This window comes from Schistocerca nitens, chromosome 3 (assembly GCF_023898315.1).
Source record: "Schistocerca nitens isolate TAMUIC-IGC-003100 chromosome 3, iqSchNite1.1, whole genome shotgun sequence".
Taxonomy (NCBI): Eukaryota; Metazoa; Arthropoda; class Insecta; order Orthoptera; family Acrididae; genus Schistocerca; species Schistocerca nitens.
In genome coordinates this window covers 509,341,744-509,364,698 of record NC_064616.1, presented here as the reverse complement: position 1 = coordinate 509,364,698, position 22,955 = coordinate 509,341,744, and the positions used below count along the sequence as shown (strand labels likewise).

At 47.6% G+C, this 22,955-nt stretch overlaps 1 protein-coding gene across 1 annotated transcript in view; it reads left to right on the top strand.

The window, feature by feature from the left end:
* The window catches only part of LOC126248433 (beta-1,4-glucuronyltransferase 1), a 323,883-nt gene that overhangs the window by 18,750 nt on the left and 282,178 nt on the right, over window positions 1-22,955 (top strand). The gene's annotated exons all lie outside the window — the stretch shown is intronic.

The following is a 22,955-nucleotide window of genomic DNA, read 5'->3' as shown; positions in this document are numbered from 1 at the left end:
GAACTACTTAAACCTAACTAACCTAAGGACATAACACACATCCATGCCCGAGGCAGGATTCGCACCTACGACCGTAGCGGTTGCGCAGTTCTACTGTAGAGCCTAGAACCGCTCGACCAACTCGGCCGGCAACAGCTAAGAAAAAAAAACATGAAGACTCGTATGGCATATATTGTCAAATTGTGCTTTAACATAGACGAAGACGTGATAGTAGCGTGCACGACAACTTCGAAATTTGAGTCTTGAGGGAGATGGAAATGAAATGGAAAGGAAAATTGAGGGCTAAGAAGATACTGAAACAGATGCGGTGTTTACCAAGGACATTCAGGAAGTCGAACAGCTTTAAAACGTTGAGTGAGAATAGTTTCTTGTGTACAAACTCGAATACACGACAGGTGGAGGAATGGAGAAGATACAAGCTAATTTAAAACACCAGCATCAATCCATCAAAGTACTTCCATACTCAGGGAATGAGCGTAAAAAAGCGCGTGCAGGAATCGGGCATCGCCGTTCTAAGCAAAGTCCTAGTGGAGGTGGTTTGCCGTTGGCTTCCTCCGACTGTTAGGAGGTGTCAGATGTGCATGTGTTGTGGGTACTTGTGCACTGTAATGTTGTAATGGGTGAAGGTTGAAACCCGGTGCCGCCACATGGGCCAATCCTCTCGAGTAGCACCAACGTTGCCGCCAACGTCTGCGCCCCCATCCTATGGACGGATCACTACCAATAGAGCCACATTACCTCACCTCATCAGATACTGCGAAGAGGTTTGCAATTAAATAAAGGACATTGGCGCAAGCACTGGTGATCAGGAACCTTACACCACCACCTCTCCTCCCCTTGCCGGCCAAATACTGGCAGCGTAGATTTCCCACAACCAGGATTCGAACCGTCTGAGTAGAGCCACTGGACAGCTGTGCTTTAGCGACCTTGTCTACGGAGGCAGGTAAATTAGTCATATTGCAAACTAAATGATGGAGGAGGAGGAGGAGGAAGAGGAGGAGGAGAAGAAGAAGAAGAATGGGAAGGAAAGAACGCTAAATTTATTGGAAGGAGGAGGGGCGGTTGCTGTTGGGGTTGCTGTTGTTTGAGTCTCCTTAACTCACCAAAGTAAATGGGTAAGGTTAATAAGAGCACAGCATATACATAAATAACTGCAAAAAATTTCCCAAAGTTCATTCTAAGTTAGTCAGCGCGTTAAGAAAAGCCTTACCTGTACTCGGGGGTGCTCTTAAATGCTATTGTCTTCAGATGGAAAGAGACAAGAATTGCGAAGATACTTCAGAAAATTATACATGTCGTCCCTCGATAAAACCATTGTACAACAAGGGTGGTGCACTGTCAGAAGAGAGTAAATGTTCTGGGTTTCCCGCAGAGACAATTCTGCTGAGGTACTGGTTGCAGGTGCTGCAGTGTGAGAGTGAGATGGCAGGGCAACTGGAAATGTACTGCAAAGTTAAAACACGCGGAATGGTGCTGTCCTTGTAGGCAAAAAGCGTAAATTGTGCACATTCACCGTGAATCCCTGACGGTATATAGACCAAATGCAATATAGAGTCCAGCCATAGTGAAATGGTGTCACTAGTCTGACCAAGGCCCCACAGATGGGGGTGATACTTACCGGGAAGTCCTGATCTTGTACCACGCGATTTCAATCTCTTCGGTAGGATAAAAGAACGTGTGTGATGAGAACGTTCACACACTGGTTCTGGAATGACTCCGTACCAAAGGAGCGGATGTCTGTAGTCCAGGAATTGAACGACAGGTGGAACGTTCTCACCGTTGTTTATCACAGACCTGATGACAATTTTGAAAAATAATGTATCTGTCATTTTGAAGTGCAGTGTAGCATTCAATAGAACTTACCTGGCGTGCCATAACAGGTAACAATTAGTCTTTGACAACAAACTTGTGTTCTCCATTATATCACAAGTAGTGTGTACAGCTAACTTAAGCGACCATCTTTGTTCATACATGATTGTTCTCAGTATTTTATTACTTCAGTTTGTCGACGGTATAAGTGCATTTAAAACCAAAGAGCATATAAAGATTTCTCCTTAGACCACTAGTAAAGCAGATTATCGCAATATTCACTTCTTTATAGGGTTAATTTTTAACTAGCGTCCATGTATTGTTCCATCTGTAAAACATCGCTCAGGTGCGACTTTGTTGCCAAGTTTTTACGAGAAACCTCAAACGATTTTGTAAACTCGATGGTGGAGCTTCCAACTACATACCGGTAACAACAGCCTTAAAAACCTAAATACGAAAGATCGGCGGAATTTTTTTGTAAAATTCATATCTAGTTATGTGTGCCTACGAGAAAACAATCATAGATTCATTAAACAAAAAAGGGCATGTTAGATTCAAAGAATCTTAAGAATATAATTCACGCATGAAAGAACTAGTGTGCGAAACGTTCGTGCGACTAGTTTTTGAATCTCGTTCGTCCGTCATGGACACTAACCAACTTTAACGGAAGGAAAAGAACGCAGAGGAGTTGCCGAGCTAATAGTTAGTTTTGTGATTGGCACACAAACTGCCGTGGGGAGAAACGAAAAGGAGATCCTTGTAAAATTTGGAACCTACATTGTAAGGAATTCAAAGAAACACATCATTACTCCAACAAATATCTCGTGGAATGACGACGATACTAAAAGACTGAAGAAATAGGGGCTCATACAGAAGCGTATAGACAGTCTTACCTTCGAGATTACCATCTACATATGGAAATTCGACACTATCAAATAATACTATAGTTCTTTTATCTTGGCGGCTCGCGCATGCCCGCCTAGACGCGGGAGATTGCTGCGTTGCCAGTTGCACACGACGCACGCGCCAAGAGAAGCAGCGCCATAGTATAGCATAGTTCGCAAGCTTACGTTTAGGGGGGAGCGCGCAGTTCATGAAGTAAAGCCACCACGGCCGCATTAACCCTTTCGCTGCTACAAAGACGTGCTCCCTGCATTCCGCGCTGTGGGCGATTTTGTCACTGCACTGCTCGCCTGTGCAGACACATTGTTCCGACTGCTTTGACACTCTTTATCATTAGATTCCACAAACTATTTGGCTCAAAAATTAGATTTTTACCTATCTTCTTGACTGATACCTTCCCCCCATAAATGACTTAATTTTGTTTCGATGTTCAACGCAGTTATTATGCAGCATTAAATATAGTAAACCATTGCACGAAATTTTGAAGAGTTTGCAGAGGTAAAGCCCATAGAGTATACTTTCCGGATGGTCGATTTTAGTTGCCACAATGTTGAGAATGAAATGTGGACAAGATACCTATATATTTCATTTAATTTAAGTACCACATAAGTGTCGTATGTAATATTGAGAAATATTCCACCTTTTGCGACTGTAACTAAAGTTTTACTTACACTGGGCACGTTTGGCTTTATTTTAAAGCACTTCAATCAATGAAAAGGAAGTAGACAAAATACATTAAACAAAACTGTGGACTTACAAAAACATTAGGACTTGAATATACCGTCTGTCAGTGAAGTGCTCAGAGCTATGTCAAATATAATTTTGTGTGTGGCACACACAAACAGCATTTATTTGCTAAAACACTGATGAGCCAACACAAACGTTGAATATTGTGCTACCGCAGCACAAAACTACGAAAGGTGACTTGGCAATGGAGGACACAAAATACAGTCCTCTTATGATGCTTCAAAAGAGAGAAACGCGTCTGGTCTAAATAAGTCGCTTATTACAGTTGCAGAAGAGGGATATATTTCAATACCATTGGTAAAACAGCGACTGTGGAACAAAAACGAGAAATAGAACATGAATACCATTGTGTATGTGCCATACCTTTCACCGATGGAAGTGCTTTAAAATAAAGCCAAACGCGCCCTGTGTAAATAAAACTTTTATTACAGTCGCGAAAGACGGAATATTTCTCAATATTACATAAGACACCTATGTGGTACTTACATTAAATGATATTGTTATACAGTAAATATTATATGAAATTTAGTTATCTTGTCCACATTTCATTCTCAACATTGTGGCAACTAAAATCGACCATACGGAAAGTATACGCTATGGACTTTTACTTCTGCAAACTCTTCAAAATTTCGTGCAATGGTTTACTACATTTAATGCTGCACATCAAAACAAAATTAAGTCATTTATGGGGGGAAGGTATCAGTCAAGAAGACGTGTAAAAATCAAATTTTTTGGCCAAATAGTTTTTGTGAAATCGAATGATAAGTGTGTCAAAGCAGTGGGAACACCATGTGTCTGCACAGGCGAGAAGTGCAGTGATGACAAAATCGCGCACAGCGCGGAATGCGGGGAGCACGTGTCTGCAGCAGCGAAAAAGTTAATGAAGAGGCAAAGCACTAGAAATTTCATTCAAACGAATAAAATTCGTGAAGTAAGGCACTCCAATATTGTTTTTAAATAAAGAAAATATGAAGCCCTTCACAAGGTTTGAACTCATAACCTTTCACTTGGCAGCCCAACACCTTAACCGTTCCGCTACCTCAGCTCACCGTACAGTGTAACTCCATAAGGACTCTAACACCTCACGCAACTACTTATAAACACTGTTGGTATGACTATGAATTACTCACGCTTCGTCGAAGTACAATAGGAAATAAGCAATTACCGCTGTTCTTTATTGCGAAAAAGCAGTTCGTGAGATTGAAACAAACACCTTTCCTTGCTATCGCCTGAATTAGGAGTCTTAATGCTTGTTTGGTTTAGTTAATTAATAGAATATGAAGCAATTGGTATAAAGAATGCTTTTTCCAAACTTTCTATAAAAGAAAGTCTGCTATCAAGACATTGCTTTTGTTCTATTACTTTCTTTATGACTGAACGTTTCTAAAACTGAAGACACTCGTCCGTGCTCTGCACTGCAGTCGAGATCTGGCAACGTCGTTCTCTGTTCATTGGCTGACTGTGTTTTGTGACGTCAGATGCGCAGAACGAACCTAAACTCGGCCGCCAAGATATGACGCGCACTTTTAGTACGCTAGTTACCCTCTGCCACAAAGGGTATTTGTATCTGTACGCCACTCAAGTCGACTCAAACACACTGCTCCATATTAAAGAAAATAGCACTTAATTGTTTTAGTCGAGAAAGAGCTAGGGAGGTGAGAAAAGATTCAGGTACGTAATGTACCACCCGGCTGAGATCGCTTGGTGGCCTGCGCAGGGGGTTCATCTCTCTTTGAGAGTACATGCTTGGGTTGCAAGTGTCTCTAGCCCTTGCGGCCCTACTTTACTTCCCATGCTGAAAGTCTAACCTACTACTCCATTTTCCCCTCTGATTTTTCATTATATGCTACCGAGCGAGGTGGCGCAGTGGTTAGCACACTGGACTCGCATTCGGGAGGACGACGGTTCAATCCCGTCTCCAGCCATCCTGATTTAGGTTTTCCGTGATTTCCCTAAATCGTTTCAGGCAAATGCCGGGATGGTTCCTTTGAAAGGGCACGGCCGATTTCCTTCCCCATCCTTCCCTAACCCGAGCTTGCGCTCCGTCTCTAATGCCCTCGTTGTTGACGAGACGTTAAAACAACACTAACCTAACATTATATGCTCTTCTTGGTGCTGATGACGGTTAGATTTGGTTTGACTTTGCACGCTCGTTTTTTTTTCTCTTGCGACACTTTATACAACTTTTCATTCTTCGCTACATGGTCCCCAGTGTTGGGTTTGACATGCAAGTACTCTTCCAGATTTTGTGTACGGACCGTGCAGGGAAGGGCCTCCAACGTGGTGTACATTCAACGTTTTGTGCCTTTATCTTTCTACCCTTTCCTTGTGGCAAAGATAATCTACTCAAAACCCAACACGTAGCCATCGTGGTGTGATGGAGGCGGGAGTCGTCAAATACCTGCACGGTGGTATCCCTCTGGCTGCAAAGGGATCGCACAATATAGGGGCAAGAGAATGCGAGAAATAATCCTCGCAATTTTTAGTTAACTCTAGGACCTATAGGGGTTCCTTTTTCCCACAAAGCCATTACTGTGTGTTGTACACCCTGAAGACAGGTTTGGGGAATTGGCACCCGTTTCGAAAATGAAAAGTGGTTCAGATATGATTACAACGCAGCATCCCCTGCTCAGTCATGGGTGCTGCTCATTTCTAACAAGCTAAATGACATTCCTGTAACTATCACCCCCCTCTTCGAAAGCCGCATCAATATTGTACAGGCCATCAACTTCCACTGTGATCTCCTCATACAGACGGATAAGTGTCAGTTTGCAGTGATCGGATTTGCATTTTATCCGTCATCTCCAGTGTGGACGAAAGGCTGATAGGACTGATGCCAGGGCCTTCCTCTTTGCCTTTGAAAGTGAATCGTTTCCTGAAAGGTCAGTGTGATATGGTATCAATGAAATAAACCACAGGGTCTCCCTCCTTAGTGGTGCTTCAAATGCGTGTGATTCAGGCACACATGTTCGCGTTTTAACGCCAGCCCCATCTCTAGGGAATGTAGACGTAAGTTTCACACAAACACTTCTTGTCGCCCCACGCCCACCACCTCTGTGTCAACTTCGTAAAGCCCCATTCTACCTGTTCACTGGATTGCTGACTGTATTCGAAAGAGAAACGAGAATCCAGGAATAAAATACGCTTGACATACTCGTGTATCAGGAACCAAGAAGAAATATGGTCATTTGAATCCTATATGTATGATGATATTTGTTAAAGGTATGATGTCATCCTATGTACTGACAGCACCCTCGCCCATTATGCCTGCAGAGTAGGTCTGTTCGGGATGTAAGACTAAATTTCGACTCCTGTTGGATGGGGACACCCTCCTTCTGTTTCTCCACATTCGCTTTCGATTGTTGACTCTCCACCCACCAGGGTCGTCGTCACCAACCCCCAGCTGGAGAAGCAACACTCTCCTCAGCCATTTCTCACCATGAAGGGGTCCGTTTGTATTCTCCCCTCCCAGGATTCTTCTGATGTGCAACCAGATACCAACCATTTGCTGAGCATAGGGAGTCTTGTTCCTCCTCATGTCCCTGAAATTATGGCAGACAAGACCTAGTGGGCATAGAAAACATTCAAGGAAAAGTGGGACAAAAATGCGTCAGACGTAGAAGATCCTAGTGGTTCCTATGCCACCAGAATCCGCATTTTCTGGCTCTGTACACAAGACAGAGTTTCTGGTTGCCTCCATGGCACTAAATTCATCCACGCAACATGCTTCAGAACTGATGTATATTGACACTGTATCCTTGCAACTGGTGACAGCAGGCGACCCTGGGGCATAACCAACATCCTTGGTCCCTAAACATGTACACTGCGATCCTCCAGTGAAACTGTAGCTCTTTTGCCCCAAGTGGTTGATCTGTAATGTGTCTCAAACTTTCCTCCTGCTATCTATATTGTCCTCCAAGAAACTGGGTTTCCACCATAGCAAACCCCTGCCCTCCACAGCTACTGGTGCTGTTTCTAGAATCGAGCTATGACAGAGGAGTGGGTGGAGTTTGCATGTATATTCTGGGCTCTGTATACTGTGAACGTGTGCCACTCCATATGCCTTTGGAGGCTGCAGCTGTTTGGGTGAGGACGTCTCAGGATTTTAGTGTGTAATGGGTATCTCAGAAGTGTCTCAGACCACATTGTCTGCACTCTCCCCCACAACCCTTACTAATTTTGAGTGATTTAAATACTCAAAACTATTTGCATTGTGAAAGTAAGACCACTGGAAGTGGTAAAGCTATCGAAACTTGGTTCGTGGAGATGGGTCTTCGTTCCTTGAATATTGGCACCCCATACACTTCAGTGTGGCATATGGAGTTTACTCTGCCTCTGATTTTTCAATTTGCAGCACTGGCCCTCTCCCCTACATCCATTGCTGAGTCACAGATAGTGGGTTATCTGTACGTGCTGCAGCTCAGATAACGACACACTTCAGGGCCACTGACAAGGCTTACAGTACAGGATACACACTGGGGCGACTAATCAAGGTCACCCCCACTCCCTTCCCCCACCTCACAGGGAATCACAGGCAACTGATCAAGGCAACCGAGGGGAAACCACAGCTCGCTCTCTCTCTCTCTCTCTCTCTCTCTCTCTCTCTCTCTCTCCCTCTCTCCCTCTCTCTCCCTCCATCCCACCTCGCCTTAGGGGTTTGTTCCTCTTTCTTTCCACCTTTCGTTTTCGACATTGTTGGTCCCCATTCCAGGTTTGACTTTCTCTTCTAAATTCTGTCTCTGTAGTGTGAACAACTGGGGAGAACACCTCACTTAGCGTCTTTGGTATGTGGCCTTACCGCCTCTTCCTTCTTTTACTCAATGCCATTGTCCTTTCCACGATGTACAGCCAGTATCATAGGTAGTACTTGTGGTAGGGTCGTTATGTACCCTGTTGATTGGGACCCCAGCCAACACAGGGATCACACTTCTGATATCTGAGCTCCTACATCCCTAAGTTTGCCTAGGAGTGGTTCCTTGTTATCCTGGAGCATCAGAACTCCTGGCTACAGCTGCTGTACCAAACAGCCCTTGCTGTGGTTGGATGGTGCCTGTGGGGAGAGCCCCTGATCGGAGTGGGTCGTATCAGGGTAATAGTTTTGTGTATGAAAAAACTGGCTGATTTTCTGTGGTCATATCTTGAGTTGGGAATGAATCCTTCAATGCTGCTGCTTGTAACCCTGCAGCCTTCCCTTCCATGGCAACCCTCTGGGAGGAAGGCCAGGCTCGCCAGCTTTGATTGACACACTTTCCTCGCTACCAGGTCTGCACCAGGACTGACAGGTACACTTTTACCGTCACCAAGCTGTCATTTTTCGTAGAAACATTGAAAAGAAGTTTCACGAAGTGGCCTCTGAGCAAGATGGGTCTGGGTTCACAGTTACTCGAAAATACTTCTACCTCCAAAACTGTGGCCCTTCATGCCTGTGATCATTTCATAACTGTTTCTCCTCACCAGTCTTTGAATATGTTACAGGGTGTCACTCTGCACCCAGACCTCATCCTTCAAACTGTTGAACTTTGGACCATTTGGGAATGGTGGGGTATTCATTTTGTTCAGCAAATTCAGAAAGTCCGAAAGGACAACTGAATCGATACCAGCGCATTTATTCTGGCATTTGTGGGGGTGGGGGTAGATACCCTCCCAGATGAAGTTGAGGTTATGGTTTATCATGTGAAACCATACATCCCACCACCCACAATGTGTTTCCAGTTTTTGCATTTTGGACACACCTTGCACTGTACGGCATATCCTATATGCCGTAAGTGTGGATGCCCACCTTATGAGGGGAGTGTATGTGTTTCGCCACCATGTGTATATTAAGTGTTGTGACCGCCACTCGCTGTGCTTGCTGGACTGCCCAGTTTATAAGGAAAAGAAGAGACAGCAGTAGAAGTTCATCATTCGTTTATCCTACATTCACGCTCCTCAGAAGTATTATGGTGTTCATCCTGTGTCTGTGACACCTAACTTTGCCTCTGTTAGGACTTCTTCCTCATCCTCTCCCTCATCCCAGTTCCACCACCCTATTCTCTCCCCCTCTCCTGCACTCTCAGTACCCTCCCCTCTGGGTACTGCTCTCCCTACATGGCTCCAAAAGTGTCCTACTTCTTTCGCTTCTGCTGGAGATGGTGGTGGGGCTCCAAAGATACATGCCACTTGATACTACCAGACCGAAAGCTGCCACACATCAGCTGTGGGATCCACGGTATGAGAGCCTCAGGGTCTCCTGCTCTGTTCCAGAGTTCGCTGAGGCTAGTACTGCCATCCGTGAGTGAGTGATTCCCAGGAAAAGGCCCCTCCAGTGTCCCAGAGTTGCTGATTTCCCCCCCCCCTTCCCCTCACATCCTGAATCTGACATCTTGTTTACTGATGTGGCCTTGTCCTTGGTGACAGATAGTGACCTGGCGACAAGACAAGCACTCGCTAATTAGCCTCAGATTTATATCCTGTTCTGTGCACATACTTCCGCCACATTCTGGAGTTAAAATTCCATATTTCCTTTTACTCCACAGCCTGTTCCATTCTAAGGAGACCACATTCTACTGACGCTCACTTAACTATGCTTCATCAATTCGGGGCTTCGTGAGAACCAAGTAGGCCCTTTGAGGGCTTCTGGGGTGGCGTTTGCACATTGCTCTATATGGATGTTATTAGTACAATGAACACCCTTCATACCACATTGAAGTGGTTGCCTTAGAGGTCCACTTGGACTCTGCAGCCACAGTTCACAATCGCTGTCTGCTTCCTGATAGGCCACCTACACCCACTGTCCTCGCTGCCCATCTGCAGCAACTATCCCTTCCCTTCCTCCTCCTTAGGGTTTTGAATGCCCATCACCTCATTTAGTGCAGTATTTTTTTTTTTCCACCTAGTCAGGGTCTCCTCACAGATGTTTCTTGCAGACCACGATCTGCCCTCCCTTGGGGAACATGTATGTGGTGTTGTTGGAAATGTGTTCGGCATATTCAGTCCCTGATACCAGAACAGTCTCTCCACTGTCTTTCGTTCTTCTGCTATCCTTCCTCCATTTCAGCATTTGAGGTTCTTCCTCCTCCTCTTTCTTCTTCTTCTTCTTCTTCCTCCCTCTTCTTCTTCCTCCCTCTTCTTCTTCTTCCTCCCTCTTCTTCTTCCTCCCTCTTCTTCTTCTTCCTCCCTCTTCTTCTTCTTCCTCCCTCTTCTTCTTCTTCCTCCCTCTTCTTCTTCTTCCTCCCTCTTCTTCTTCTTCCTCCCTCTTCTTCTTCTTCCTCCCTCTTCTTCTTCTTCCTCCCTCTTCTTCTTCTTCCTCCCTCTTCTTCTTCTTCCTCCCTCTTCTTCTTCTTCCTCCCTCTTCTTCTTCTTCCTCCCTCTTCTTCTTCTTCTTCCTCCCTCTTCTTCTTCTTCTTCCTCCCTCTTCTTCTTCTTCTTCCTCCCTCTTCTTCTTCTTCTTCCTCCCTCTTCTTCTTCTTCTTCCTCCCTCTTCTTCTTCCTCCCTCTTCTTCTTCCTCCCTCTTCTTCTTCCTCCCTCTTCTTCTTCCTCCCTCTTCTTCTTCCTCCCTCTTCTTCTTCCTCCCTCTTCTTCTTCCTCCCTCTTCTTCTTCCTCCCTCTTCTTCTTCCTCCCTCTTCTTCTTCCTCCCTCTTCTTCTTCCTCCCTCTTCTTCTTCCTCCCTCTTCTTCTTCCTCCCTCTTCTTCTTCCTCCCTCTTCTTCTTCCTCCCTCTTCTTCTTCCTCCCTCTTCTTCTTCCTCCCTCTTCTTCTTCCTCCCTCTTCTTCTTCCTCCCTCTTCTTCTTCCTCCCTCTTCTTCTTCCTCCCTCTTCTTCTTCCTCCCTCTTCTTCTTCCTCCCTCTTCTTCTTCCTCCCTCTTCTTCTTCCTCCCTCTTCTTCTTCCTCCCTCTTCTTCTTCCTCCCTCTTCTTCTTCCTCCCTCTTCTTCTTCCTCCCTCTTCTTCTTCCTCCCTCTTCTTCTTCCTCCCTCTTCTTCTTCCTCCCTCTTCTTCTTCCTCCCTCTTCTTCTTCCTCCCTCTTCTTCTTCCTCCCTCTTCTTCTTCCTCCCTCTTCTTCTTCCTCCCTCTTCTTCTTCCTCCCTCTTCTTCTTCTTCCCTCTTCTTCTTCTTCCCTCTTCTTCTTCTTCCCTCTTCTTCTTCTTCCCGCCTCTTCTTCTTCTTCTTCCCGCCTCTTCTTCTTCTTCTTCTTCTTCTTCTTCTTCTTCTTCCCCCCTCTTCTTCTTCCCCCCTCTTCTTCTTCTTCTTCTTCTTCTTCTTCTTCTTCTTCTTCTTCTTCTTCTTCCCCCCCTCTTCTTCTTCTTCTTCTTCTTCTTCTTCTTCCCCCCCCTCTTCTTCTTCTTCTTCCCCCCTCTTCTTCTTCTTCTTCTTCTTCTTCTTCTTCTTCTTCTTCTTCCCCCCTCTTCTTCTTCTTCTTCTTCTTCTTCTTCTTCCCCCCTCTTCTTCTTCTTCTTCTTCTTCTTCTTCTTCTTCTTCCCCCCTCTTCTTCTTCTTCTTCTTCTTCCCTCTTCTTCCCCCCTCTTCTTCTTCTTCTTCTTCTTCTTCCCTCTTCTTCCCCCCTCTTCTTCTTCTTCTTCTTCTTCTTCTTCCCTCTTCTTCCCCCCTCTTCTTCTTCTTCTTCTTCTTCTTCTTCCCTCTTCTTCCCCCCTCTTCTTCTTCTTCTTCTTCTTCTTCTTCCCTCTTCTTCCCCCCTCTTCTTCTTCTTCTTCTTCTTCTTCCCTCTTCTTCATTAGCTTTTTTCTTTTTTACCTGTGCACTCCAGGAGGTAGGATACCCCAGGTAAAGGCCAGGCCCAGGGAGAGGTGATTGTTTGAGATGCTACCTTCCTAAATTGCTGATTGGTCCCTCTGTCAGGTGTTGAGAGATGTGACCTGAGGTGTGAACAATTACCTAAGGTGGGTGTGCTCCCTTCTGAGGGGGAGCACGCCATTAAAGACACAGACAATCATGGGGATTTTCTCGCTATTAGTCAATCATCTTTTCCACTATCAGTGTCTACTAATGTAAATGGAATGAGGCTAACGATTCAAAGATGCTCCCAGCTGCACCATGGTTCCCCATGGTTTCACGTACTGAAGATCGGTCCTTTGCTATGGTAGATCCATTTATTATTCAGGAAGGTGTAATTCCAATTGTTGGCCCTGTAAAATCCTGCTCATGTTCACACAGTGGCACTTTGCTTTTGGAGACTACTTCTGATTCTCAAGCACAACTGCTTGCAGCTTCGCTATCTGGTACATATTGATGTCCCTGGAACGCTGAAGTCTTCCTGTAGTGTTACTTACACTAGGCTGCTCGTAGGTCTGACAGAGGCAGAAATCCAAACATACACCTCTGAGGGATGCTGCCCATTGGGTGATGAAAAAAGTAGATGAATCCTTAGTGCCCACATGTACTCTTTCCCATTTTTGCTGGAGTGGCACTTCTGTCAAATACCAAAGCAGGCTATGACGTTAGCATGGTATGACAATACGTACCAACCCAAATACTCTGCTACCAGTGTCATTACAACCACACCTGGCCAAATCTGTAACCTGTGGTAGGGATGCTCATGAGAGCCATTGGCCACCCCCTCTCCACTGTATCAAGTGCAGTGGCGACCATGCCGCCGCCACTTGAGATTGTCCTGTGAATACTGATGAGCGATCTGTCTAAGAGATCTGGGCGAAGGAAAAAGTACGTTACCCAGTCGGCTAGTGGGTAACCCAGCGTTCTACCATCTGGCACCTACATTACTGTTATTGCCACGTCTCGCTCCGTGAAGGACATGGCCATGCAGACATGCAATCTCTAATTCAGCTTTGCTGTTGAGAAACCGCCCAGCGTCATGGTAGCATCCCCGTCTCCTCCTCCAACTGTGCAACGACCCACCTGCTAAATAACCGGCTGGCTGCAAAGGTCAGAAGGAATACTCCTGCAAAGACTTCCTACGCCAACAAACATCTGAGTCTTCCTCTGCCACCTGGAAAGTCTTAAAGAAGATAAAGAAAGAGAAATGCTCTCCTTCACGAACTCGGAGATCCTCTTTGATGGTCGCACCACATGATACCCTCATCTGTCCGACCTCCGTGACGTCGGTGGGCACCACCAACCGTCTTTCTGCCATGGGCTCTGCAGATCGACAGCGGGAGAATGCCGACGCCTCTGTAGACATCATGGAGTATGATCCTCCTGCCTCTGTGCCCTGTAGCAATGAGTGACAACCCTTCATTTTTTCCTGGTCACGACTTTCCTCCAATGGAACGTTTGTGGCCTTTCATCCAACAGAGAGGACTTACGGATCTCTTAGAATTGCAGCCTCCACTTGTACTCTGCCCCAAGGAAACAAAATTGCATCCTCACAACTGCTTTGAGCTCTCTCGCATTTCTTCCCAGTACGCTTTGACCTTGCCCCTGATGATGGCATCCCATCTTGGGGAGGAGTCATGCTGCTCATCTCAGACGATTTAAAGTCAACCCATCTCCATGACTACCCAGCATAAAGCTGTTGGAGTCCAAAATTTTCTTAATCACTTTACCTTCTCCCTTCGTACCATTTACATCCCTCCATCATTTGGTGTCACCAGGGCAGACATCCTCCAGCTTACTAGGGAACGCCCTCGCCCCTTTCTGCTGCTCGGTGACGTAAATGCACACCATCTCCTTTGGGGCTCACCCATAACATGGCAGTGAGGTGCCCTCTTGGCTGACTTTCTCGGTCACCTTATCATCTGCTTTAACACGGGAGCACCCACGTTCCTTTCAGACTCCACTCTCACCTATTCCCCCCCCCAGGGGGTCCACATCTCTTTTGTGGATACGTGCGTGGCGAGCACGGGGCCCCGAGCCATTGCAGCCTTCTTTCTCTCCCGGGCTGCATTTCCTTTTCCTTCCCCTCCTTTCCCCTCCATGCTCCTTTCCCCTCGCCCTCTCCTCTCCCTCTCTTGGTGTCCTTGCTTATGTTGGCCCCGCTATCCTCCTGGTTCTGTTGGTTTTACTCTCGGGCTTTGTTGCGTACTTATCTCCTCCTTTTGGCATTCCTTGGTCCCCCTCTGGGGTTTGACCTCCATTCCAAAATTTCTCTTCCGTAGTGTGAGCCATTTGGGGAAGAGCACCTTACCTAGTGTCTCCGACGTGCGCCCTCCTAGTACATTCGACCTTTTCTTTCACGTCGTGGTCTGATGCTAGGGTGCATAGCCAGCACGGTAGCCAGCCCGTGTGGTGGGGTCGCTATGTACCCTTTTGGTTGAGCCCCCTGAACACACAGGGATCACACTTCTGATACCTGAGCTGTGACCTCCTCATGCATGCCTTGGAGTGGTTGCTCGTCATCCTGGAGCATCGGAACTCCCGGCAATGGCCGCCGTGCCAGACGGCCCTTGCTGTGGCTGGGTGGCGCCCGTGAGGAGAGCCCCTGATCGGAGTGGGTGGTATCAGGGCGGACGCTATGCAGATGAAACGCATAAGGGTCCAAAACTCTGGCCGTTCTGCGGCCGTCTCTCTGCGTGGTACTGATTCCTCAAGTGCTGCTTCTCTTGCCCCTTCGGCCTTCCCTTCCATGGCTACCCCCTGGGAAGAGGGTCAGGCCCGTCGTCTAGGGGCAAAACCTTTCCCCCGTTATCTAGTTTGCACCAGGACTGATGGAGATACTTTCACCAGTGTCAAGCCTTTATTCTTTGTGGAACACATTGAAGACAAGTTTGGCGAAGTGGACTCCCTGAGCAAGATGCGGTCGGGTTCGTTGCTGATTAAAACTACTTCAGCTGCCCAATCTGCGGCCCTTCGTGCCTGTACCCATCTTGGCACAATTCCTGTGTCTATTACCCCTCACCAGTCTCTAAATATGGTACAAGGTGTGATTTTCCACAGGGACCTCATCCTTCAAACTGATGAGGAACTTCGGGACAATCTCGCACGGCGGGGTGTTCACTTTGTTCGGCGTGTTCAGAAGGGTCCTAAAGATAACCGTATTGATACTGGTGCCTTTATCCTGGCCTTTGAAGGGGATACCCTTCCTGAGAAAGTTAAGATTATGGTCTATCGCTGTGATGTGAAGCCGTACATCCCACCTCCTATGCGGTGTTTTAAGTGCTTGCGTTTTGGCCACATGTCTTCTCGCTGTTCCCAGGACCCTCTCTGTGGTGACTGTGGACGTCCACTCCATGAGGGGAGTCCCTGTGTTCCCCCTCCTGTATGTGTAAATTGTCGTGGTAGTCATTCTCCACGTTCACCAGATTGCCCAGTTTATAAGAAAGAAAAAAAGATCCAAGAGTATAAGTCCCTCGATCGTTTAAGCTACACAGCGGCCCGTAAGAAATATGCACGACTGCACCCTGTGTCTATGACATCAAGTTACGCCTTGGTTACATCTTCCCCCCTTCCCCCCCCTTCCTTACCCCCATCCCGGACCCCACTCCTCCCCCCCTCCCCTGCGGCTCCCACACCTTCTCCTCTGGGTGCTGCTCCCCCTCCCCAGCCGGAGAAGTGTCCCACTCCTTCGGCGTCTGCCGGTCAAGGGCGCCTCTCCCGGGATGCCCCTTCCCGGCACCTTCCAGGTCAAAGGTCTGCTGCCGCGCGGCGACCGCGAGAGCCGCGGTCTGTCGGCCCCCAGGTCGCCCGGTCTCTTTCTGTTCCTGATCTTGCTGCAGCTGGCTCCTTTATGCCACACAGCCCTCCTCGATCTCAGCCTGAAAAGAAGAAGAAACATAAGTCCCGGGACAAAGAGCCTCTGGTGTCCCCGGAGGTCCCTTCCCCGACTTCACAACTGGATTCTGACCTGTCGTTTATGGATGTCGCCCCCTCCTTGTCTGTGACGGGTGGGGACCCGGCAGTATGACTGGATTTAGCGTGTTCAGCCCTCATTTAAACCATCGTTCTGTGGTTCTCCAATGGAATTGTAATGGCTACTATCGACACCTTCCGGAATTGAAATCCCTTCTTTCGTCCTACTCTGCAGCTTGTGTGGTTCTCCAGGAATCACATTTTACTGATGCTCACTCACCGACCCTCCGTGGGTTCCGTGTTTTCTGTCGCAATCGGGTCGGACCCTTGCGGGCTTCTGGTGGCGTTTGTACGTTGGTCCGTACCGACATTGCTTGCACGTGGATTCCTCTCCAAACTACATTGGAAGCGGTTGCTGTTAGGGTCCACTTAGACTCTGCAGTCACCGTTTGCAATCTTTATCTCCCTCCTGACAGGGCTCTTACACCTGCTGCCTTAACCACCCTTCTTCAGCAACTTCCTCCTCCCTTCCTCCTCCTTGGGGATTTTAATGCTCATCATCCTTTGTGGGGCAGTGCCTTTCCATCTAGACGAGGTCTTCTTATAGACCAATTTATTGCAGACCACGACCTGTGCCTTCTTAATGATGGCTCCCCTACTCATTTCAGTGCTGGTCATGGTACCTTTTCTGCCATTGATCTTTCTCTTTCTTCTCCCTCTCTCCTCCCTTCATTACACTGGTCGCCACACGACGACCTTTGTGATAGTGACCATTTCCCGTTGATTCTCACGCTCCCTTCGCGCTCCCCGATGGACAGGTTACCTCGTTGGTCTTTCCACCGCGCCGATTGGCCTCTATACACTGCACAGGTCGAGTTTTCTCCCTCTTTGTCGGGTTGTATTGATGACGTCCTACGTGACGTGTCTGACGCGATTGTTCGCGCTGCTAACGTTGCTGTCCCGCGCTCATCTGGACTATTTCGTCACCGGCAAGTCCCGTGGTGGAGTCCGACCATTGCCATTGCCATCCGTGACCGCCGTCGAGCTTTGCAACACTTCAAGAGGCACCCATCTGTAGCCAGCCTTACTACTTTTAAACGCCTTCGCGCTAAAGCCCGTTATTTAATCAAACAGAGCAAGCGGATATGTTGGGAACGATTCGTTTCTTCCCTTGGTTCCACTGTCCCTCTGTCACGGGTATGGGCTACACTTCGTTCTCTCCAAGGTTGCCATCGGCAGTCCACCCTACCAGGCCTTCACCTCCCAGATGGCATTTGTACGGACCCATTAGTTATCGCCGAACATCTTGCGACCCATTTTGCAGTGGCATCGGAGTCAGCCTCCTATCCCGCTGCTTTCCTTCATCACAAACAGCAGGCTGAAGCTCTCACCTTATGTTTCACCACTTGTGAGTCAGAATCTTATAACGCACCTTTTACTGAATGGGAATTTCTTTCTGCTCTATCTTCTTCTCATGATACGGCCCCTGGCCCAGATTCCATTCATAACCAACTGCTTCAACATCTCAGTGCTCCACAACGGCAACATCTTCTTCGGGTGTTTAACCGTATCTGGCTCCAGGGTGACTTCCCTTCTCAGTGGAGGGATAGCATTGTGGTTCCTGTCCTTAAGCCTGCTAAGAACCCCCTATCTGTTGACAGCTATCGGCCAATTAGTTTGACCAATGTTGTTTGTAAGTTACTTGAACGGATGGTAGCCCGTCGGCTCACTTGGGTCCTCGAATCTCGGGATCTATTGTCCCCTTACCAGTGTGGCTTTCGAGAGGGACGATCTCCAATCGATCATTTACTTCGCTTGGAATCCGCAGTTCGGCAGGCTTTTTCCCAGCGCCGCCATTTGGTTGCAGTGTTTTTTGACCTTCGCAAGGCCTATGACACGGCCTGGCGCTATCACATCTTACTAACCCTTCATCAGTGGGGTCTTCGGGGCCCACTCCCGAATTTTATCCGCCAGTTCCTGATCCATCGGTCATTCCGAGTTAGAGTTGGTACTGCTTTTAGTTCTCCGCGGACCCAGGAGACGGGCATCCCACAGGGTTCCGTCTTGAGTGTCCTTCTTTTCCTCATTGCTATCAATGGACTTGTGGCCTCTGTCGGTCCCTTGGTCACCCCTGCCCTGTATGTGGATGATTTCTGCATTTGGGTTAGTTCCTCCTCGATGGCATCTGCAGAACGGCAGCTTCAGGTGGCTATACGGCGTGCCTCTGCATGGACCCTCTCACACGGGTTTCAATTCTCTCCTTTAAAATCGCGGGTGGTCCACTTCTGTCGCCGTACTACGGTCCACCCTGATCCAGAGCTCTATCTCGCTGCACAACGATTGCCTGTGGTTTCACAGTTTCGTTTCCTGGGTCTTCTTTTCGACAACAAGCTCACTTGGTTGCCCCATATCAGACTCCTGAAGGTAGGATGTTTACGTAAACTCAATGTCCTTCGCTTCCTTGCCCACTCCTCTTGGGGTGCGGACCGTTCTCTCCTCCTCCGTCTTTATCGTGCTCTAGTTCTGTCTCGTTTGGACTATGGTTGTCAAGTTTATGGTTCAGCTGCTCCTTCCACACTGCACGTGCTGGATCCAGTCCACCATCGTGGTGTCCGTTTGGCCACCGGTGCCTTCCCTACTAGCCCTGTTGATAGTCTCCTGGTTGAAGCTGGGATCCCACCCCTTTCTGTTCGGCGGTCCCAGCTTCTGGTGTCTTATGCCCTCACTATCCGTTCTTTTCCCTCTCATCCTTCCTATTCTATCCTGTTCCCAGACCATGGACGTCGCCCACCCGACTCCCGCCCTCGGGCGGGTTTACCGGTTGGGCTGCGCCTTGCGTCTCTTTACCGTGATTTTCAACTTCCTTCTTTGTCCTGTCTTCCTCGCTCCCTCCCCTCCACCCCTCCTTGGTTAGTTCCTCGGCCTCGAATTCGGATGGATCTCCGCCGCGGTCCGAAAGCTTCCATCCCCCCGGTGGTGTTTCGTTCCTTTTTCCGCAAAATTTTATGGGAGTTTCGGGATGCTGTTGTTTTTTACACTGATGGCTCTAAATCTGCTGATCATGTTGGGTATGCCTTCACGTCCTCTGTTGGAACGGAAAATCATCTGCTGCCACCTACATGTGGGGTGTTTACTGCGGAATTGATGGCAATTTCCCGGGCCCTTACCTTTATTAAACAATCCCAACACAACCGCGTTTTGTTATGTACGGACTCGATGAGTGGCCTTCTTGCTATTGACCGGTGTTTTTCGCGCCATCCCTTGGTCTCTGCCATCCATGGCCATCTCGCTGATATTCACCGTGCTGCTTGTTCCATTGACTTCCTATGGGTCCCTGGCCATGTGGGTATCCCGGGAAATGAGCTCGCTGATCGTTTGGCTGGGGGAGCAGTTACTTACCCCCCGTTTCCTGTAACCCCTCCTGCAGCGGATTTACGGCTTCACATCAAATCCCACTTCGCGCAGTCATGGGCCAATTCTTGGGAGGCTACTCCACTGTCTAATAAACTTCGTGCAATTAAGGTGACACCAGGCCCATGGCGTTCTTCCTTTCGCCTCTCCCGAAAGGACTCGACCACACTGTGTCGTCTCCGCATTGGTCATACCAGGCTGACCCATGGTTTTCTTTTGCGTGATGAGCCACCCCCGCTATGTGGTTGTGGAGCCTTCCAGTCAGTGGCCCACATTTTGGTTGAATGCCCCCTTCTTTTGGCTCTGCGTACTAAGTACAGACTCCCCCACACTTTACCTTTGATGTTGGCTGACGATTCCCGGATGGTCTCTCTGGTTCTCGGTTTCCTCCGGGAGAGTGGTTTTTATTCTCAGTTTTAAGGTTTTTAATCTCTCTGGTGTTGGGGCAGGGCGGTGAGTGTTTGGGTGTCTCCCACTGTAGGCAGTGTTTAGAGATTCCCGATTCACCTCCCTGACCGGAATCCTCTTTTCTTCCCCTTTTACTCTTTTTACCCTTTTTTACGGCTTGGTTAGTCTTTTCATTCCCATACGTATTTTCTGCATTATAGCAGTTGTACCTTTTAAGTCACAGGTGGTCTTGCCTATGCTGCTTCAGCATAGTGTTGGGCTCGTTCTCTTGCCGACTTCCCTCATTTGTTTTTACCAATGACAACGTGACTGCCCTTTACGTTTTTTCCCTTTTTCCGTTTTATTGTTCTGACTTTTCTGCGATGTCCCGTTAGCAGAATGGAGTATATTTGAAACAAGGGACTGATGACCTCGCTGTTTGGTCCCTTAAACCTCAAACAACCAACCAACCAATCACCTATTCCCATCTGGACCTCTTCTTCTTTACTGCACAGCTTGTCCATCAGCATTGAGTGGTACTTTTTTTCCAACACTTTCTCGAGTGATCATTTGCCGTGCACCATCAGATTGCTGACTCGTACCCCACCTACATGCACCCCCAAATGGCAGCTTTCTAAGACCCTGAATCCATCTATAACTAATTGCTTAAACAGCTCAACTCTCCATAATGTCCATATCTCCTCTACATGTTCAGCTGTATTTGGCTCAAAGGTGTTCCCCTGTCAGTGGAGGGTCAGTATTGTTGTTCCTGTCCTTCAGCCTGGTAAGTATCCGTCGTTCCTAGTTAGTTACCGCCAGATCCGTCTGATCAAGATTCCCTTCAAGTTACTTGAATTGATGGTGGCTCGTTTCCTCTGTTCAGTCTTCAAACCGCGGTACCTCCTTTATCATTACCAGTATGCCCTTAAGGAGGGACTGTCTCCTATCGATCGCCTACTTTGGTTGGAAACTGCAATTACCCAGACTTTCTCTTGGCACTGCCATCTTTCCACAGTTGGCTTCAATAGTCATAAGTCCTATGACATGGCTTGGCGCCGTCACATCGAGGAGGGTGGTCCGATCCGCTCCCCATGAAGTACCACAGGCGACACGTAGGACACTTTGGGAGTTAATACAGCAGGTGGTCAGGTGGGACACATGTGAGGACCGAGAAAGTTTCCTAATCAGCATGAGCCTCAGGAATTTTGCAGTTTCAACAAACTGAAAAGAAACAGCCCCTAGATGTGAAGACAGTGGAAGAAACAAATTGCGCGGCCAGAAATTCATGCAAACTGTTTTTTCAGTGGAAAAGCGAAAGCTATTGTCGATGCTCCAGAAGTAAAGCTCGCTGAAGACACCGCTAAAGGATACAATGCTGTGAGAAGTGCAATAGATGGCAAAATCTTCAACGAAGAGGAAGCCAGGCCATTATAGGGTTAATGGTGATTGCAAAGAGGACGACGCTCATGACAGAACCCTGAGTCACAGCGTTTTCTTACATAATGGTGTCCGGCAAGGCAGAACCCACACATACCTTTAAAACTTCGTCTTTTAAGTATTCCTGAAATAAATGGGACCTGCAGTCAAAGAAGTCACAGGTGTAGGGAGTACAGACGATACCAGTTCTCCATCATATGTCTTAGGCTTTCTCCAAATCCAAAATACGGCCAGTTCGGTATATCCGCAGAAAACCATTCATGACATTGGATGAAAAAGTGACGAGATGTTCAACCGCAGAACGGCGCGCTCGGAATCCACATCGTGCAATGGTTAGTAAATTGCGAGACTCGAGCCACCATATCAGCAAGGCATGAATCGTATGTTCCATCACCTTGCAAACACAGCTTGTGAGAGAAATACGGCGAAATCTAGAAGGAAAGTGTTTTTCTTTGTCACACTTAGGTATGTTGGTGACAGTGGCTTCACGCCAGCATCGGGGAAACGTTAAATATGAAAGAGATAGCGCTTGCTCGCAAGAGGAAGGCTCTACACCATCTGAGTGTTAACATCGTCTAGCCCTGGGGCAGAGGATCAGGATGAAGTTACTGAATGATCTAGTTCCCTTGTAGTAAAGGCGGCACTGTAGCTCTCACAGAGGTAGAAATGTAGTTCTCATTGACTAAAACGTTCATTTTAGGATTCCACCTAGCAAGGGCTAAAACTTAAGTGGGAGGCTTCAGCCATTTATCTCCAGAGGAAGAAAGCAGCTGGTCAGGAGGCTGACTCAGTTTCCATTGCAAGATGGGTCACAAGGTGGTACGCAAGAACCTGCGGATCCATAGTAAGGCCACCTGAGATGTCAATGCCCGAGGTGGAAGTCGGCCATTGGCAACCTTGGAGTGTGCCGAGTGTAGCCACATACCTAGAAGAACGTAGGATGGAGACAGAGGGTTCCCAACATACCTGCTTGGTCTGTTTAAGTAGTTACATTTGGTGCGAAAGAGTTTAGAGGTAACAAATCTGGCAGAGATTGGGTATGCTTAAGACACTGCAAGGTTCGACAGCTGTCATAGATGGCAATGTCCGTGCTCCACTAAAGGTCCCTCAGGCAGCAAAAGAGGACCATCGAGAGGGGGATTGCAGTGACAATGGGCATATAATCGTACTGCACACGTCATAGAAGACTTCACAAATACAACCTGACAGAGAGGGTAAACATGGCCTGGGAGGTATACATATAGTACCCAACGACAGAACATGAAGAAAAGAGTTAAAAAAGATTACACGTGAAGCCCTATCGATGGAAGGTAAGACAGCTAAAACCAGGAACTAGAAGAAAAGTCCATAAAATACGCCATAGAGAAACAGAGGTACTGAACTAAAGATTAAGTGACCGTCATATTGCTACAACGGATGCTCCACCTGAAACAGAAACCATTCGGAAGGCTTTGGCAATGAGCTTATCACATAAGCCACACACCACTGCCAACCATCAGAAGCCAAGTAAGCCGTCCCCGCAACCTAAGCAACCACCACCTCCCTTACGTAAGGAAAAATGGTCCTTGGAAAAGTAGTTC